We start from the raw sequence: 16,575 nt of genomic DNA on the forward strand, positions 1-16,575 counted from the left end.
GAAAATGGTCTAAGGACCCAATGCAATTCTCATCAAAATTACAATGACAGTCTTCACAGAATTAGAAAAAATAATCCTAAAATTCATATGGAAGCCAAAAAAACCCTCAGTAGGCAAACAATCTTTAAGAAAGAATAATGCTGTATCACTACACTACAAGCCATAGTGATGGAGACAGCATGGTACTGACACAGAAACAGGCCTGTAGATGAAATGGGAAAGAATAAAGGATCCAAAAATAAATCCACACAGCTATACACACCTATTTTTTGTTAAAGGTATTGTGATGATTAGCTTTAATTATCAACACAATGAGATCTAGAATAATTTAGAAGGAAGACCTCTGGACATGCTCATGGTTGATTATCTTGATTTGGTTAAGTGAGACCCCCTACCCCACTGTGGGTGGCACCATTCTTTGAGCTGGGTCATATAAAAAGGAATAAGTAAGATAGCACAAGCATTCACCATTCTATTCTTTCTGATTGTGGGTACAGTGTGATTGGCTGCTTCAAGCTCCTGCTTGCTGCCTTGACTTTCCCAAAATGCTGAACTCTGTCATGAACTGTGAGTCAAAATAAACCCTTTCTTAAGTTGCTTTTGTTAAGGTAAATTTTTCACAGCAACAGGAAAATAACTAAGACAGAAAATTGGTGCAGAAAAGTGATGCTGTTGTTGTCATAAACCTGACTACATGGTTCTTTGGCCTTTGGAACTGTTTTGTGGTTGGAATGTGAAAGAGTTGTATTTTGGTCAAGAAATACCCTAGCATGCTGGAAGCAGAGCTTGACGAGTATTTTGATAGGAGTGTGGAAAACAAGAATGTTGAGAGAAAGGTAAACAATGGAGGCCAGGCTCTTGAGGATTTGGAGGGGCCAAGGATTATATCAGGAATTGAGCTAGGGGCCATTGTGTGATATTTTGGCCAAGAATCTGGTTTCATTCTGTCCATGTCCTGAGAACTTGAGTGAAGTTAAACTTAAAGGTGATAGTTTAAGTTACTTGCCAGAGGAGATTTCAAGATAGGAGAACTTTAGGCTACTAAGAAAGCCATTATAATTGTTAAGGAGATCAGTGCCATTGAATTCAGGCTCCTATGCTGCACTGGAACAATAGTAAAGGTGTCCTGAGGGCAAAATCCCAGTCATCAAGGCCTTCATCTTGTGAAGATACAAATTCATTTAAAGGGACAAAGCCTTAACTGGAAAGGAAATCAATCCTGAGGAGTTTCCTGCTTCTTGAAAGCAGCCTCCCAGAGATGTGCTTCCCCACCAGGTTCAACAAACAGAAGCTGATGCAACTGTGTTCCATCCCATCCAATGGGATGAGGCTTCATGTTGTGTTTTCAGTAGAGCTTGGCAGCATTGTTCATGCAGTACTGGTTTTGCAGACATGAAATATATAAGCCTGAGGAAATCATAGAGACTTATTCCACAATTTCAGAAAGCATCTGAAGCCAGGCAGTAGTAGCCAAGGTCAGAATCCCTGCCAAGAGGTCCTGGGTGCCACTGTGTAAGACTGGGATAGTGAAGCTTAAGTTGCAATGGAGACTCCAGGAAATTGGAGATTCCAGGACCATGGAGTGTGTACCAAGGAAAACTATAGGTATGGAGTAGAGCTGGCCCAAGGGAGAGGTTATGTATTCTAGCAGACAGAGCTAGAGACCTGGGGTCACCCAAGCCCTTTGGAGCCCAGATGATTACATGCTTACATTATGAGGCACATATGGTGAACATAGAGTGGCAGGATTTGTTGTTTGTCCTGTTGGATGCTAGTCTTGCTTTGGTTTGATCATTCCCTGATATATCCCAATTCTCTAGTTTTAGAATGAGAATGTTTATTCTATACCATTATCTGTTTGAGGTATGTAACTTGGTTTTGATTTTCTAAGGACTCAGTTAAACTGCCTTGATTTTCTAATGAGATATGGACTTACAAACTGTTGGAATTGATAGTCTATGGGAACTTTTGAAGTTGGGTTATGGTTTACTTTATGAGATGACCATGAGACCTTGAGGACAAAGAGTGAAATGATTTAAAGTGATGTTTGTATGTTGAGTTGACAGAGGGAGGAGTTGTGATTGTTAATCTCAACCGCTAATTTGATGAGATGTAGAACTACCCTGGAGAAGGCCTTTGATCATGCCTATGGAGATCATTTTGGTAGCATTTTATCAGTCCCTGGGCTGGACTGTATTAAAAGGAAAAAGTAAGCATAGTACAAGTTCATCACTCTTATCTTCCTGACAGTAGATGTAATGCTATCAACAGCTTCAATCTCCTGCTGCCTTGACTTCCCTATCAAGATGGACTGTGCCTTAAACCCTGAGTCAAAATAAACCCTTCCTTTCTTAAAGTGTTTTTGTCAGAGTATTTTTCACAGCAACAGAAAAGTAACTAAGACAGGTATCAAAAATATACATTTGAAGAACAATTACCTCTTCAACAGTGGTGCTGAAAAAATGGGGTATCCACATGCAGAGGAGTGAAACGAGATCCATATATCTCACACTATACAAAAATCAATTCCAAATGAATCACAGTCATTAATATAAGATCTGAAATGCTGAAAATGCGAGAGGAAAACAGGAGAAACATTTAAAGATATGGGCATAGGCAAGAAGTTTCTGAAAAGACTCCAGAAGCACAGGAAATGAGAGAAGAATTGACAAAGTGAGCTTGCAGTATATTTAAAAGTTTCTACACAGCAAAAGAAACAAGGCACAGAAATGGAAAAAAAAACCCCACGTTTTTCTCATATATTTTTAGATTTCAATCTGTGTGTGCATATGTGTGTGTGTGTGTGCATGTGTGTGTATAATGTGTTGTTTGTGTTTAAGTCATGAAACTTGAAAGAGAACCCTTAGAGGAAGAAACAATCTTAAGAAGATAAAATGAGGAGATAATAGAATACATATGATATGAGTGCCTTGGGAGGGCTATGGGAGGATGGGATCAGCAAGAGGGGGACAGGAGGACAGACAGACAGGGAAAGGCCGGGGGGGGGAATGAATAAGAATAAAGTATTATGAAAGTACCATAATGATACCAATTAGATATCTTGTATGTTGACAAAAAAACTGATTTAATAAAATTATGTCATATGATCACTTTTATGTGAAATGTCCAGAACAGGCAACTCTATACAGTCAGAAAGTAAATCTGTGTTTCTTCACTCTATGTGAGTTACACGACAGCAAAAGTTAAAGTTCATGGGCTTTCTTTTGAAGTGATGAAGGTGTCCTAAAACTGACTGTGATGATGGTTTCATAACTCTATGAATACTTTTAAGTCCAGAATTGTGTGGTACCTTAAGTGAGAAAATTGTGTGAATTATACCTCAATAAAGTTATTAGAAATGATAAAGTAAGAAGATGGAAGAGAAAAGAAGGAAGGAATGAAGGTCAGAGAGAATAAAGGAATAAAAAGGAATAATTTCTAGCGTTTTTGACTCTTAGAAAACCCTATTTATTAAATAAAGCTTACTGATAAAATAATTGATGCAGTAAGTTCTATGAAAGAAATGTTGTGAAAATAATCAAATGGGAGGCTGGAGAGATGGCTCAGTGGTTAAGAACACTGGTTGTTCTTGCAGAAGACCTGGATTCGAATCGTAGCACCCACATGGCAGCTAACAACTGTCTGTAACTCCAGTCCCAGGGATCCAACAACCTCTTCTGACCTTTGCTGGCACTGCATGACACGGGTTCACTTACCTACGTGTAAGCAATACACGCATACACATAAAAAAATTAAAATAACAAATAAAATTTTTTAAAAGTTTAAAAGAAAAGAAAGAAAATAATGAAATGGAGCTCCTACCTCAGTCTCTAATCCATCCTGCCTTATTCCCTTTGATAAGAAATTTCAATGGTAGATTTTTCAGAAGTGAGAATATTTTTTCTCAGAACTCATTTTATGGCTATGCAGTATTCTATGTGTATTTAATACACACAACTAGATGAGTTTGAAAGTAAGTATATATCATCACCACAACCAGTGCCATATGCATATCTATCACCGCTAACAGTTTCCTCCTGCACTGTTTGTGACTGAAAGAGCTACACACCTCCTACCTGGCTCACGGCCTAAGTCTCTCCAGCCAAAACCTGGACAAGTGTCTTCCTGCTTTGCCCATTCTGGGTAACCAAAGCAATAGAATAAATAATCCTTGACTGACTGGGATTGTAGCACAGTGGTAGAGTTACAACCCCATGGTCGAGCATGGGATCAGGATGCAAGAAGTTCTGGGTTCAGTTCCTCAGTACCAAAAACAAAGTAACTAACCTGTTCAGATGAGAACTGAGAAATTAAATATTTGTATTTTATTGCTATATTTATTTTTAAGAAATATTACCTCTATATGGATTCTGATACTAAGCTGTCTGTGGAAGATGGTCATCTGATTGAAACATCCTTGTTCCCAGAATCCGGGGTGTTTCTGGGAGAGCTGTGTAAGGCCAAGGAATGTGCCAGTGAGGTGGCACCTGGAACGAGCAGTGGCCCATTCCCAGAGCCAGATTTTCAGAAGACAGTTTCTGTCTGTGGTGACATCGTCTTACATTTAAATAGTAATAAAAGGGATTTTATTTCGTCACTTGTGGCTCATGCCCAGTTCCTGGCACATAAGAGTTACTTAATTAAAGCTTATCATTTGGATGTTTAGAATCAGTTTTTTAAAATCACTTGAACCACAAATGACCTCTAATCATACTTACATTTCATTTTTTTTTTGTCTTTTTGAGACAGGGTCTCCCTGTAGCCCCAGCTGTCCTAGAACTTGCTATGTAGACTAGGCTTGCCTCGAACCCACAAAGATCTGCCTGCCTCTGCTTCCCAAGTGCTGTTTTAAGGGAATTTAGGCATAGAATTGCTTAATTAATGCTAACTCAATAATTTCATGCAAACTTTTATCATGAAATTCATCAAAAGGTCAGAGAGATAAAGCATTTGTTGAGAAAATGGTCTATTTAATGGCTGAGAAAAGCAAGTAGCCCTGGCTTACCAAGGCCTTCAGTCCTCACCATCCTCTCCTGCTAACACAGTGGGTGCTAAGTAACCCACTCCTCTGCTAAGCCAGAGCCAGGCTACTGCTTCTAAATGCTGCGGACACTGCAAAGAACAGAAATAATTACTTTGCAAAGTCATACATGCATTAATTTATGTGCCGGGAATCTTCATTTCTAGAAAATGAAAAATAAAATAGAAATAAAAGCAAAGGTGTTTAATGTCAGGGGAGAAGATTCCAGATGAAAATTTGGTAAACAGAACGAAGGATGTGCAAGATGGTGAATTGAGCTCCAGAGAGGGTCAGCTCCAAGTCGTACGTGGCTTGCTGCATGGAAATGGGGCTCTGCTCTCCGTACACCTGCCTGCCATGTTGGGGAGGCTTGCTAACCTTCTGCTGTGGATTCTAGTGTTAACAGCTTTTCTGGTTTAGGAGAGAGCACAGATTGGTGGCTTAGATGCCCAGGGACAATAAGGTCGCTCAGTGACCTTTTTCCTTTTCTCCCTGTATCTACCTGCCATGATACCTATATTTTATTTATACTCTTTATCATTCCTTTATTTCTTCAATTCCTTAACTCTAAAATGTAACCACAATGTAGTAGACCAAAGTATTTTTAATTCCTTTAGTAAAGGCACATATATAGGTTTAGTTTACTATTTTAGTGAGCTGACTGTTTCCCTTGATAACGTCTGCCACAGCATTAAATTCCCAAATTAGAAGACCAGGCCACCTGTAAACTCAAAACCAAAACGAGGAATTGAATTGAAGATGCAGGAGTTGTGGATCTGGTCTGGAAACCCTTCTCACCCTGGCAGGGGAGGACAGAGGATTTGCTCTCACTACTGAGTTCTAAGAAAAACCCTTGTGAGAAACCGCGCATTTATTTCTGACCATTAACTATCACAATGACAGAAAAAGATGGCTTCAAACTGCTGACAGCAGTAGGGAAGATCTCTTCTGATGGTGGAGATCCAATCTGTTACATCACAGGAGATTTTTTTACCCTTTAGTAAAAGCCCAGAGGCTTGTAGACACCACCCTGTAGGAAGTTCTTTCCACATGCTATGGCTTAGATATAGGTGTCCCCTCTAAAAACTCATGTACTGGGAGGCTGTTGCCCAGCTTGTGGCACTTGTTGGGAAAGCCAAAAACTTTGGGAGAAACTATGTTACTAGGGGTATGTCTTCAAGACTTCCATCTTGTCCCAGGCCCCTGTCTGTCTCTATCTCTCCTCCTCTGCTCTCTGGCCACCAGGAGATGGCTGACTTTATGCCTCGGTCCCTTCCTGCCATGAGGCTTTAGTTTTACCATGGCCCAGAAACAATGAACTTTGCTATTGTTGAATGAAACCCCTGAAATCATGAGCCAAGATCTGTCTGCTCTTATATTGAACTGTTTGTGTGAGACACTTGTCACAGAAGAGTCCAGTACTTAAGAGGATAAAAATTTCTTTTGGTTGTTGGCCCCAAAGTGGTTCTTCCTAACTGGGAAAAGTAAACTATAGATGAAAATATGATAGCACATCAAAAGCTGAGACTTTCCAGTACTCCCACTACTAGAGTTTATAAAGAAACTTCTCTAACTCTAAAGCTGAGAGAGAATTGAGTCAGAAAATATGTTCATGCCTCACCAATAGATGTCGGTTTGCCATAAGATATAGTTTGCCCTCTTCTTGACCCTTTCTGTCCTGGTTCCTGAAACCCCAAGGCTAGGGCTGCTGTAGATCTCTTCTCCCCTAGGAGAGATAAAGCTATCAAAGAAAGGCAGAAACAGAGCATGCCCTATGAAAATAAGTGATGAACAGGAGATGCTACAAACTACCCACCTCAGTGACTGGAAAAAGAGTGAAGCAAGAAGCAGAGGCTCTGAGGTACAAAGGAACAGGGGTAAGATGTGGAAGGCATTCAAGAAAAAGTTCAAATGCAAAAGAACTAAAAACTCAACAACGGGGAGAAACAAAACTGACAACTCAGAAATCAAATCAGTGATCAGGACAGAATAAAGAATTCTCCGGGACACAGAGAAACACAATAAGGAAATGGAAATGGTGACCATGAAGATGTGTGTTGGGCAGCTCTGAGAATGTGTTTGGGATGCCTGATGAACATGGACTGACAGGACGTGAGCAAGAAATGGGCATAAATGTAGAACTCTTTCTCGGACAAAAAACGCCAGAGGGAAATGCATCTCAATAAGTTCCACCACATTCCACAAAAATTAGATTATACTCTGACAAGTACTTGATTTATAAAAACTGCAAAGAAAAATAAAAACAAGCCTGTAAGGAGAAATGTGGGTCATGTGCAAAGGATAAAAATTTGGCAGCCCTCAGTCACTGAGCACTGAAGACAAAATATTGGCAGGATTTTGAGGGAGAAAATTATAACAAGAATTTTATCACATGCAAGATGGTGTTCTTTCAGTGTGAAATCAATATGAAAATAGTCCCAGATTTGTACAGATTCTGAAAATATTTAAGCCGTTTACACTTATTTTAAAATATGTATCCCATCTGAATGAAAGAGAAAACTGAATTAAAAAAAAAAAAGCTCTAAAATGTAAACTTTTGGTGTCAGATCTGGGCTGTTAACAACTAGCAGAACTTCATTCAAATAAATGTTAGAGAAGCCTTAGAAGACCAAAAACAAATCTCTAAAGATTTTTTTAAAAAAGGACCTGTGCTGCAAAATAATTAGTTACCAATAACCTAGAGTTATGTTATAAAACCCAGGAATTAGGGTAACTGTGTCAGAAGTGTTTTGTATTCTACATTTCACAAAAAGAGGAATCAAAGAATTGCTTTCCATTCTAGAACTGATGTGAGATAATAATAGCTTTTTTAAAATCTTACTTTTATGTGTATGCATATTTTATGTACATGTATATATGTGTACTGCATGTGTGCAATGCCCCTGGAGTTCAGAAGAGGGTGGTGGATCCCCTGAAACTGGAGTGAAAGACAGGTGTTAGCTGCCATGTAGGTGCTAGGAACCAAACCTAGGTACTCTGGAAGAAAACTAAGTCTCTTAGCCACTAAACCATCTCTTTGGCCCCTAATTATAGCTTTTTATTAAAAAAAAAAAAAAGACAAAAAAAAATACATACATACAACCTTCAAATGACTGAAGATAAATGTAAACACATCATGACATGATCCTATTTTAGGTTTTTAAATGCCAAATTAAAATCTCTGCATAGTATATGGGATTTCTTATTTATTTTCTTTTTAGTTTTCAGTATTTTGTAAAATAGGCATATATTAATTTTAAAATAGAAAACAATTTAAAGAACTGCCTACATAAATTAAAATAGATGTAGACAACCAAATTTCTAAGCAATGTCCAATGGTCCACATTCATTTGCTCTTTGAAACTCATTGTCAGAATTGCCCTTCTTGCGTGGAAACTTCTTACATGTAAATGGGCTGAGTGCAAATTTCCAGTTAGACTTTCTGAAAAAAGCAGTGTGCTCATTATAGAACTCCCTGTGCATTACTTTCACTGAGATTAAATAGAGGTTGTTTGTTTAAGTCCTAGAATGTGAATTCCTCTTGTACCTGTGTTTTTACTAAACTACAGTCTCTTGGAGGGAGGTCCAAGATTATGTCTTTGTTAACTCCACTTCCTAGTACAGAACCCAGGTATATGATTGTCACACTGAAGAGCACTGGTAAAAATGAGGCAGTTCTGCCAGATGGCTGCTGCCATTAGAATGTTCACAGTTATTATGCCAAAACACCGATCACACAGGCTGAGGATTCCTTAGTTGCCATTTCAAACTGTGCTTCCCTTCATTTATTTATTTATTTTTGTTAGTTTTTTAGTTTAGTTTTGTCTCTTTTTTTTTTAGCAAAAAGTAGTTTTTTTTCTTTAACAAAAAGTGGTTTTTCTCTCTCTCTCTCTCTCTTTTTTTTTTTTTAGCAAAAATCAGGGTTTTTTTTAAGCAAAAAGTTTTTTTTCCCCTCCATATTTTTAAGTTTATTCACACCTGTAAAACCCAGGTGGTATTTATTCCTATATATGATTCTAAGTACAGGACCTTATAAGCCATAGCTTATATTTTCTACTTAAATTAAATTTTCTACTTAAATTTAAGCTCTTTCTCTGTCTTCTGCTTTTATTTAGGTCTTGACTTTTCCCCCTACATTTTATAGATCTGCATTAATTTTACTGTGTTTGGAAAACTTATTCAAGCTGACAGTTTAAAGATGGTACGCCTTGTTACATGTCTTAAGTTCTTGCTAAGGCTGCTCACCTGACCCACACATCCTTATTCCCATTTTTTCTCCCAGCATCTTTACACTCATCTGAATGTAGCTGTTACCTCCTCACTGTAGTTTCCTCTTCACCTATGGTTTTCCATTGCAGATTGTACAGTTATTATGGCAATGCTTATAGTGTATGACAGGTCTGTATGCAGGCATGTATTGCCTTAATATGCAGCCACTTTGGAGCACCGTGACACGCTCATCTTCAATAAAATGTCATTCCTTAGAGCTGACTGGATGCCAGGTCCTCTACCATACTCTCAGGGTATAGCAGATAAGCATGTTAGTGCTCTCAAAGAGTCCCCAATCTTATCTACTACATAAGATGACTCATCCTAACACAGCTGTGATTTAAATAAATGGAACTGTGTGCAGAGTGGGAAGATTTACATAGTATGCTCAAGGTAGCCCTACTTGAAAGTAAACTAAGCCACAATCTAAGGAGTTAGCTGTGGGAAAAGCCAGGTCCAGGCATCCCAGGTCAATAAAAGCACACGAGCAAAGGCCCTGAGAAAGGCATGGACTACTCTGTTCAGAGGAAATAAAAGGTCAGTGTGTCTTGACCAATGAATGAGAGATATGGAGAAGACTAGTAGGAGGTGAACCAGTTATGCACACAGATATAGAAAACACTAGCCCTGTAGTTGGTAGGAAATCCATCACACAAAGGGTATTGTTCAAGGAGTGTAGATATGAATGTGATAAAACCTCATTTCTGCTTTTAAGAGATCATTGTAAAAGTGGATTAGCCTGAGACATTTTAATTGGACAGTAGTGCCAGTTTGCTAAGATGGGGGAAAGACATAATATGAGAGGTGCAGGTAGTTGGGCACAAATAAAAATATGTTCTATTTGAAACCTGAAAAGTCAAGATGATGGGTAGATGTATGGACTTGTGGGCTACATGAGCTTATATAGCTCATGGGAAATAACCTGGCTGAGAGATTTGAGAGCTTTTTACCTGAAACTGGTATTGGAACCTGTGGTTAGAAAAGACATGAAAACTTTGAAAGAACACATTCAGACCCAGGCCAACTTCTGAGATGCTCCAAACAGTTGAAGGGCAGATGGAGGAAGGAAAATCCACAAATGACCCCAAGGAGGAGACATAGGATGAAGGCATGTGGCCTAAAGGAAAACAAAAGCAGAGTATGGCAGGAGCAACAGCCCATGGTGTGACAGATCACAGGAGAATGAATAAATGATAGTGAGTGTCCTGAGCCTGGAGGTCGTGGACCACCTTGTCCAAACATTTTCGGTATGATGGTGGGAAGTGGTGTTACACTGAATGGTTTAATAGCAGGAGACAAATGAGGAAGGAAAGATTTTGAGGGACTTGGTCTTTGGCAGAAATATTGACAGTACTTTCTGTCAGTTTTCACTGTGAATGCGTGCTATGCTTTTACTTGTTTGTTATTGTGAGCTAGGATTTGCTGCATAGCCCAGGTTGGCTTCAAGCTCAAGATTCAGCCTCCTTAGTTCAGGCATATACCCTTCAGCAAGCTGGTTCTTAACATTCTGTAATACTTAATTCTCAAGCCCACTCTCAATATAAGATCCAAGGACCAAACAGTAACATTTACAATAAATGGCATGAGTGTGGGAGAAATCTGTTCATTACATTACTTTTTTTTGTTAATTTCTGTGCTATCCTCCACAGCTAAACTAATAATAGCTGATATTCTGTGAGCAATTAAAATTCGCCTGTTAGAATATTTTATTTGGATTAATATTTGAAACTACCTCAGAGGGCAATTATTCTGAATATCCTACTTCATAGATGGAGAACCCAAATGTTGGAGAGTTAAGAAGATTCTGGAAGACTGCCCAAGTGGCATTTGGTAGAGCAAGATGAGGATGCAAATCTGATTGAAGAGGTAAAATCCCTGTTCTTTGTGAAGAGCTAAGGACAAGAAAGAGCCATGGGATTCATGACATAGAATAAAAAATAGAATGTTAACCATGTCTACTTAATGAGATATGCTCATTCTCAGTTTGCTAATAATTTCATAAGAAAATGATTATCTTTGATAAATAATCTTCTGTAGTAGTTTAGATAAATTTTCTGGCAACTGAGGGTAAATGAAAGGCGGGTCTAGGTGTGAATTCTTTTATATACAAGTGGGAAAAGTACTTAGAAAATGAATCTGGAATATTTAAGACTAAATGTTGTAAATAAGGTCTCTGACAACATGCCCAAGAAATTCATAAAGGAAGTGTTTGAATGAAAGTAGTCTGTTCTAGGTTGCTGGATTTATGAAAATGTGCTTACAAGACTAGCTTACTGCCATGTTAAAGAAGAAGAAAGAAAAAGCTGCCCAAACATTTGCTTAACCAGGGTGCTGCATTACATCAGTGGTATGAAGGCAAATATCAAGTGGAAAAACTGAAACTAATCCTTCACCTAAGAAACCACTAAGTATGCATTCATTGGGAAAAAAAGAAAGAAGGTGTTCTAGTCCGCTTTCAATTGCTGTGACAAAACACTCTAACCAATACCAACTTGGGGAGGAAAGGGTTTATTTCATTTTACATTTCCTGGGTCACAGGTCATCACTGAAGGAGCCCAACGTAGGAATTCAGGGCAGGAACCTGGAGACAGGAGCTGAAACACAGGGCAAAAAGGAATGCTTCTTACTGACTTGGTCCCCAGCCCATGCTCAGCCTGCTTTCTTAGACAATACAGAACAAACTGCTCAGGGGTGGCACCACCCACTGTGGGCTGAGATCTCCTACATCACTCGAAAATCAAGAATATATCCCACAGATATGGCCACAGGCCAGTCCAATGGAGTCCCCAATTGAGTCTCCCTCTTACCCAGGTGTGTCAAGAGGACAACTAAAGTTAGCCAGCACAATTCATTGGATGGACACCCCAAGACAAGATCCATTCAGCTCTGTACCAATAACTGGTGTATTCAGGGGGAGCAAAGTAATAGAACTCCATGCTATGAAATGTTTTAGGCAGGCACATAATTATCCATGCATTTAGAGCTGCAGAGATGAGCACTGGCTGCTCTTGCAGAGGACCTGGGTTCAGTGCCCAGCACCCACATGGTGGCTGACAACTGTCGTTAACTCCAGTTCCAGGGGTTCCAATGCCCTCTTCTGACTTCTGCAGGCATTGCATCATACAAGTGCACTTACATACATGTAGGCAATACACTCATACTGTGAGTGTGTGGGTTGGTATTTAATCTGTATTATTCTCTATTATCCTTGGAACTTCTTCCCCATGGGGCTGGGGTTACTTTACATTGAATAAACACTGTTTGAACCAATGTTCTGGTTTATACATAGAAAAGTGGGTACTAGAGCCACTGGCAGAGAATAAAGAGAGTAATTTTAGATTGAACAGTATAAAATTGCTCTGTGGAGGGCTGGAGAGCTGGTTCAGTGTGGTTAAAGGAACTTGCGCTCTTGCAGAGGACCTGGGTTCAGTGCCCAGCACCCACATGGTGGCTGACAACCATCGGTAACTCCAGTTCTGGGGCATCTGACACCCTCTTCTGGCCTTCGTGGGTATTGCATGCATGGGTACAATTATATATATGCAGGCAAAACTCAAACACATAAAATAAAAGTAAATCAATCTAAAATATTTTGAAATTATTCTTGCATTTGAGCATTTTGGAAGTGATATGGAGTTTTACAAATCTCAGTTTTGCAAAAGAAGTGGCCCAGCTTCTTGAGATGTTTGTGGACTTTATGGGAAGATGATTTTGCCAAGTGCCAGTAGAGTGACTGACACCAAAACACAGGATAGTAAGAAACAGAAAAGAGTTGTGGCATAGCATGGGAGACTGGGGCAAAGGCATGATACAAATCAATTTTTTGTTTTATTTTTAAGAAGATATATGTGTATTATTTCAATTACAAAGTAAACAAGTAAAACAAACATATACAATTTACCTATGTCTTGATGTTCTGAGGTACATTCCAAGCAGTTGAGATACAGTGCATAACAAACTTCTTTTTCTTCATTCAATAATATGTGTTTTATACCTCATTGTGCAATTTCTAACATAATTAAAAACTCTTGCGAGATGTGGTAGCATACTCCTTTAATCTCAGCACTCAGGAGGCAAAGGCAGGAGGATCTCTGCAAGATCGAGGGGGTCTTCATAACAAGTTCTAAGCCAGCTGGGGCTACAGGGAGATCCTGTCTCAAAAAACAAACAAACAAAAAACAAAAACCCCTCTTCATATAGGTAGGTCATTTAAATGACTGTTTAATGCTCCATTATATAAACTGCAAATAAGTCAAGCATTTTTTTATTCTTGGCCATTTGGTTTCTATGCAACTTTTTTTAAAGGTTTATTTTTAAGATATATTTATTTTTATTTGCATGAGTGTTTGCCTGCATGTATGAAATGCATCACATGGGTGCTTATGTTTATTGAGACCACATGAGGGAATCAGGTTCCCTGGAACTGAAGTTATAGACAGTTGTGAGCCTCCATCTGAGTGCTGGGAACCAAACCCAGGTCTTTTGCATGAGCAGCAAATACTCTTAACCACTGAGCCATCACTCCACCTCCTCATGCATTTTTTTCCAGTATGTGTTTTTTATTGATTTTTGTGCATTTCATACAATATATCTTAATCATATTTACACACCCCTCCTCTATCTTCACCTCTTCATACTCCTCACCAGATTTCATGAATTCTGTTATATATATTAAGTCCTACTGAGTCAAGTTTGTGTGCCCAGATATCCCTTAGTGTGTTCATCCACTAGAGCCTGGTTGGCCTGAATAGCATGATTCCCTTAAAGAAGGCCAACTCTCTCTCACCCAGCAGTGACGAGCTGCCAATAGTCCCTCTGTTAAGGTAGGGGTTTCTTACTCATTTCTCCAGTTCTGTGCTGGGCTTTTGTCTGGTTTGGGTTTCCATGCAACTTTTGATTTGCTGATACAGTAAGGTGGGATAAACATTTTCATGTGGATCATCTTTGACTGCATCTTTGATTACTTCCTATTGTCAAGAGTGAAGAAACTAAGTGAAAAGATATGAACATATCAAATCACTTTCCTGGAAGATTTCAGTAATTTTTGCTTCTAAGACCTAAGTTTATCTGCTTCACTGAACACTAGACCAGAATAATTGTAAGTTTTAAAATAATATGATTTTAATTTGATGAGTGAAATAGTAATGAATTCTCTGGGCTCTTTATTTGGTTATTTTAATATTCTATAAACCACCCACATTTCTTTTTTATTATTTGTTACCGTCCTTTGCTCATTTAAGTTTTCAGTAGTTTAATATTATAATGATGTGAATTAATTGTATAACAACACCTGCAACCTAATATCAGCTTGGTAGCAAATATTTCCAAATCTCTCCCTTGTTACAAGCCTGCCTTTTAATTGCTCTGATTTTGATCCAAAGCTTGAAAAGCAGCAGCAGGGTTGCACAGCTCATATTTGGGGTTTTTATTGTTATTCAGTGATGATCAAGGTCTAAATTATGCCATCAATGAACCAGTTCACAGATATGCTATTAAATGATTACAGACCCATTTTATACTTTGTGGTCAATCTATTTGGAAAAAAAAATCCTAGAAATACTCTGAAAAAGTTGGAGAAATAAGACTATAGAGGATAGGCTGACCTTAGACTGAATGGCCACGAGGTGTTCACTAGAGCTTGGAATCACTTGTAGACAACAACTTTAAAGTTTTATACATAAATAATCTTCCTGAGAATATTGACCAAATGGGGTAAGAATTGAAAACAGAGTAGAATAGCAGCCAGGAGTTCGCTTATGAATTTAAGACCCTGGTTCGTTCTCAGAAGACAACTTGGTAATCTGCAGCAATATACGCAACATTTCCAATTTTGATCCAACAATGTCACTCTGAGGAGTTCATTTTAATTTTTATGATTTTTTTGATAGTAAGAATTGAACCCAGGGCATCCTACATGCCAGGCAACTGTGAGGTAAGGAAATGTGTTTAAATTATACACAAGGATGCCCACTGGGTTATGACCTATAATAGACAGAAATATAAACTAAATATCCAAAACCAGTATATTAGATGAATTATTATTGTGGGTTAATTAGGTATCACTAGATAAAACACTGTGACGTAATTAAATATTGAAATGCTTTCACAAAAGTCTACATGAAAGCAAACAAGAAACACTGTATTTGAAGTGTGCTCACCTTTACATTAATCATATATATCTTGTGTGTTAGCTTTCTGTTGCTGAATATCTGAAACTAACAATTCAAAAGGAGAAAGGGTTGATTTTGGGACATGGTTTCAGTTCATGGACAGCTGGTCATGTACCAAGATGGGATACTGTGGCAGGTCTATGCATTGAAACAAAGTTGCTCAACCCGGGGCAACTAGGAAGCAAAGAGATAGCAAAGAAGTGGGCAGGATAAAAGAAGGACAAGCCCTCAGGATCTGACTTCATTCCACTTGACACTTACCTCCTAAAGGCGCCACACCTTTCACTAGTGCCACAGGCTAGGAACCGAGCCTTCAATCCTTGGGCCTTTGGAGAACACTCCAGAAGCAAATGCATCTTTTATCCTTGTAGGACTTTCATCACTGCTGTTGTTTCTAAAGCAGACTTTATTAAAGTTAGTTTCACCGAGTAAAGTGTCTAATTCCTCTTTCTTTCCTGTATAGAACGTAGTCAAGGAGAACAGAAGCCAGGTTTCATTGAAGCACAGTCCTTGACACTCAAGTATACATCTAATATTAAATTAGTACATGTTCAGTATTCCTTGGGCCTGCAGTATACCATAGCATGCCCCTTCTATTTCAGTTCTGTGACTACAAAGACACTTTTCTGTAAATCCAGTTAACCACCCGACAGGCTTTGAATTCAAGTCCTCTGTAGCCCTGGTAGAACTAAGCATAGGGGTTTCTGTTATAACAGCAGAATGACCATAACCTTCAGATGAAGAAATCTTTTCCCAGGCCTGATTAGTCACTTGGTAGCTGTGTGAGTCTGGCAAGCCACATCACCTTTTTGGTTCTGTTTGACCTGTAAGATGGGATCATAAGCTGTCTTTCTGTGGTTATTCTGGAACTGAATTAAAATATAAGCCCCTTTCTCTTCTTCATTTTTGCCTCTCCAAAAGTAAGAAGCAATGTCAGTTTCTAAAACAGATTATTTTTTATCTTAGTTAAAAAGTAACATCCACAACCACTTGTCTAAATGCCGAAATATTTTTCTTTTATAATTAGTCTCTTTGGGATGAACCAGAGAAACGTGCTTCCAAAATATTATAAAACTTTTTTATTTTCATAAATGGATATGCAAATTAGAGAGGATC

This window comes from Nannospalax galili, unplaced genomic scaffold (genome assembly GCF_000622305.1).
Source record: "Nannospalax galili isolate Female #2095 unplaced genomic scaffold, S.galili_v1.0 scaffold962, whole genome shotgun sequence".
Classification (NCBI taxonomy): Eukaryota; Metazoa; Chordata; class Mammalia; order Rodentia; family Spalacidae; genus Nannospalax; species Nannospalax galili.